Source organism: Ascaphus truei, chromosome 9, assembly GCF_040206685.1.
Source record: "Ascaphus truei isolate aAscTru1 chromosome 9, aAscTru1.hap1, whole genome shotgun sequence".
NCBI lineage: Eukaryota > Metazoa > Chordata > Amphibia > Anura > Ascaphidae > Ascaphus > Ascaphus truei.
This window is the reverse complement of record NC_134491.1, coordinates 49126849-49132148: the sequence shown is the minus strand read 5'-3', so window position 1 is coordinate 49132148 and position 5300 is coordinate 49126849.

The window sequence follows — 5300 nt, the reverse complement described above, 5'->3', positions numbered from 1 at the left end:
ACTAATGCTTTATGAAGGGCCATAATTATGCTCACTTCCCTTCCATCCATCGCCCGTTTAATGCAAGAGACGATCTGATATCGTGAAAAAACAATCAAAAACCTATCTGCAGTGAATAATTATCACGCCCACCTTGATATCAAAGTAAAGCGTCAGTATATACCTCCTTGTACACATGTTTGTATACTCTCATTTGCACACACATTGTCACACTATCCCTTGCACACACACTGTCACACTAACACACAGAGAAAGACACACACTTGCATATATGATCACATTCATCCTTGCATACACACACACACTTGCATGGGCACAGTGTAACTTGCACAAACTTGCAAACTCATACTCTTTTTTGCACACTCACCCTCCCTTCCATGCACACACACTTGCATACACTATCACAATCTCCTTCCCAACACACTCCATTGCACGCACACTTTCACATATACACAAACTGGTATACACTGTCACATTATCCCTTGCACTCACAGACACACACACTTGCACACACACATACACACAATGTCACACTCTTCCTTGCACATACACACTTACACATATGGTAACACTCTCGCGTGCCCACACACACCCACACATTGTCCCTCTCTCCTTTGCACACAAAACTTCCCCAAACTGTCAAACTCTCCTTTGAAAACACACACATTTTCATACTCTCCCTTGCACACACAAACACACCTACACACATTGTCACACTCGAATTGCACACACTAACACACTGTTCCTCTCTTTTTTGCACACACACACACAGACACAGACACAGACACACACACACACACACACACACACACACACACACACACACACACACACACACAGTTGTGCACTGTCACTCTCACTTGTAAACACACACACACACACACACATACACACTGTCACTCTCTCCCTTGCATACACTCACTTGTACATACTGTCACTCTCTCCCTTGTGTACAATCACTTGCACATACTGTCACACTTTCGTGTACACTCACTTGTACATACTGTCACTCTCTCTCTTGCATACACTCACTTGTACATACTGTCACACTCTCCCTTGTGTACACTCACTTGTATATACTATCACTCTCTCCCTTGTGTACACTCACTTGTACATACTGTCACTCTCTCCCTTGTGTACACTCACTTGCACATACTGTCACACTCACGTGTACACTCACTTGTACATACTGTCACTCTCTCTCCCTTGCATACACTCACTTGTACATACTGTCACACTCTCCCTTGTGTACACTCACTTGTATATACTGTCACACTCTCCCTTGTGTACACTCACTTGTATATACTGTCACTCTCTCCCTTGTGTACACTCACTTGTACATACTGTCACTCTCTCCCTTGTGTACAATCACTTGTACATACTGTCACTCTCTCCCTTGTGTACACTCACTTGTACATACTGTCACACTCTCGTGTACACTCACTTGTATATACTGTCACTCTCTCCCTTGTATACACTCACTTGTACATACTGTCACTCTCTCCCTTGTGTACACTCACTTGCACATACTGTCACACTCTCGTGTACACTCACTTGTACATACTGTCACTCTCTCTCCCTTGAATACACTCACTTGTACATACTGTCACACTCTCCCTTGTGTACACTCACTTGTATATACTGTCACTCTCTCCCTTGTGTACACTCACTTGTACATGCTGTCACTGTCTCCCTTGTGTACACTCACTTGAACATAATGTCACTTTCTCTTGTGTACACTCACTTGTACATACTGTCACTCTCTCCCTTGTGTACACTCACTTGTATATATGGTCACTCTCTCCCTTGTGTACACACACTTGTACATACTGTCACTCTCTCCCTTGTGTGCACTCACTTGTACAAACTGTCCCTCTCTCCCTTGTGTACACTCACTTGAACATACTGTCACTGTCTCCCTTGTGTACACTCACTTGTATATAGTGTCACTGTCTCCCTTGTGTACACTCACTTGAACATAATGTCACTCTCTCTTGTGTACACTCACTTGTACATACTGTCACTCTCTCCCTTGTGTACACTCACTTGTACATACTGTCACTCTCTCCCTTGTGTACACTCACTTCTCACACACTGTCCCACTCTCCATTGCAATCACACACAAAAACTTGCATACCCTTGCATACACGGTCACACTGTCCCTTGAACATACACAGACTTACATACAATCACACTCTCTGTTTCACCCACACACTTTCAAACATTGCCACACTCTTAATTGCACACACAAACACACTTGCACATGCTGTCCCACTTTCCCTTACACAAACACACTTGCCCTCTGTCACACACTCCCTTGCACACACTGTCACACTTTCCATTGTACAAACACACTTGCACACTGTTACTCTCTTTCTTGCACTCACATCCACTTGCACACATTGTCACAAATGCCCTTCCAAAGAGACACTTGCACACGCTCACACTCTCCTTTGTATATACACACACTGTCACACTCTCTCTTGCACACATACAGACTTGCACACATTGTCCATTTTACTTTCAGACAGTATTGCACATAATGTCACTCTCTCCCTTGCACACACACACACACACACACACACACACACACACACACACACACACTTGAACACACTATCAATCTCCCCCTTGCATACACAGACGTTCACACACCATATCACTCACTTGCACACACTGTAGATTGCACACATATACTTGCACACACTGCCTTTAATATACACACATTCACCAACACTGTCACACTCTACCTTCCATGTACACCCAAACACTTGCACTTGGCCACACTTCCCCTTGCATACAGTCACACTTTTCATTGCATAGATACACTTGCACACTCTGCAACTCCTTTGTACACACAATCTCCCTTGTATACACACACACTTGCACACACTGTCATGATTCACCTTTGCACACACACTTGCACACACTGTCACACTCTCCCTTGCACACACACACACTTGCATCAACTGTCACACTCTAAATTGCACACACACACACACACACTTGCACATACTGTTACACTCTCCCTTGCACACAATGTCACACTCTCCCTTGCACACACTTGCACACATTGTCACACTATTCCTTGCATACACTTGTACAACCTTGCACACACGGTCACACTCACATTTACACACACCCACACCCACTCGCACATGTTGTCACACTCTTCCTTGCACACACTGTCACATTATTTCTTGCACACACACACCCTTGCACACATGGTCACATCCTTTCTTGCACACACACACACACACATACACCCTTGCACATAATATTCCACTCTCCTTTCACACACACACATGCACACATTGTCATATTCTCCCTTGCATACAATATCACACTCCCTTGCGCATACACTTGTACACACTTGTGCACACACACCCTTGCACATTCTGTCACACTCTCCCTTGCACACACTTGCACATATTGTCACACAATTCCTTGCAGACACTTTCACTCTTTCCCTTTCACATACACTCTTGTACAATATCACACTTTTCCTTTCACCCTCTGTTACATTCTCCCTTGCACACACTGACATACACTCCCTTGCACACATATGCTGTCACACTCTCCCTTGCACACACGGCTATACTCTCCCTTGTGCACACACTGTCACATTCTCCCTTGCACACACACACACTGCCATACTCTCCCTTGCGCACAGACTCAAACTCTCCCTTGCATTCAGACACTTGTACACACACTCACTGTTGCACACGCATTTGCACTGTCAAACTCTTCCTTGCACAAACACACACTTGCCTGAACACACTTGAATGCACTGTCACACACACTTACACATGCTGTCACACTTTCCCTTACACACACTGTCACACTCTCCCCTGTACACACATTCATACACTGTCACACACTTCCATGCACACACACTTGCACACACACTGTCACACTCTCCCTTGCACAGTGTAAATCTATACCTTTCACACACACACTTGTATACGCTTGCCCTTGCACATACAGAATTGTGCACTCGGTCACACTTTTCCTTGCACACATTGTCACATTCTACTTTGTACACAGACACACACACGTGCACACACTGTCGCACTCTCTTGTACACACATGCAAACTGTCACTCTCCCATGCACACACTTTAACACTCTCTCTTGCAAATGCACTTGGACACATAGTCACACACTTGCACACACACTGGCATATATTGTCACTCTTTCTTGCACACACTGTCACACAATTCCTTGCACACACATACACACTGTCACACTCACACTTTCACACACCCATACACCAACACAAACTTGCACACATTGTCACACTCTTCCTTGCAGGCACTGACACATCCTTTATTGCACACACATGTGTACACACTTTCTCACACACACACACACATAGTCACACTCCCTTGCACACAAACTTGCACACAGTCACACTTTACACCCACCTTTGGCACACCCTTGCACACAATCACACTCTCCCTTGCACACACAATTGTACACACACACACATGCACACACTTGCACACACTGCCACACTCTCCATTGCACACACACACACACACACACACACACACACACACACACACACACACACACACACACACACACACACTTGCACATACTGTCACACTCACTTGCACACACACAAGCACAAATTGTCACTTCCTTCCACAGTCACATTCTTTCTTGCACTCATAAACTCACTTGCACACATTGTCACACTCTCCCTTGCACACACACGTGCACAGTGTCACACTACCTTGTGTACACACCTTTGACACTCACCCTTGCGCAGACACAAACACACACACTTGCAAACTCTGTCACACACTCCCTTGCACGCACACACTTGCACACATTCACACTTTCCCTGGCACAAATGGTCACACTCTTCCTTGCACACACTGTCACTCTTCTTTACACACACACACACACACACACACACTGCAATACTCTCCCTTGCACACAGTGTCATACTTTCCCATGCACACACACTTGCCAACCTGTCACATACTCACTTGCAGACACACACACACACACACACACACACACACACACACACACACACACACACTGAAACTGACACTGACACACACACACACACACACTGACACACACACTGACACACACTGTCAAACTCATCCTTGCCCACACACACTTGCACAGTGTCAAACTCTCCCTTACACACACACACACACACACACACACACACACACACACACACACACACACACACACACACACACACACACACACACACACACACACACGTGTACATGCTATCACACTCTATTGCACACACACACTTGCACACTCTCC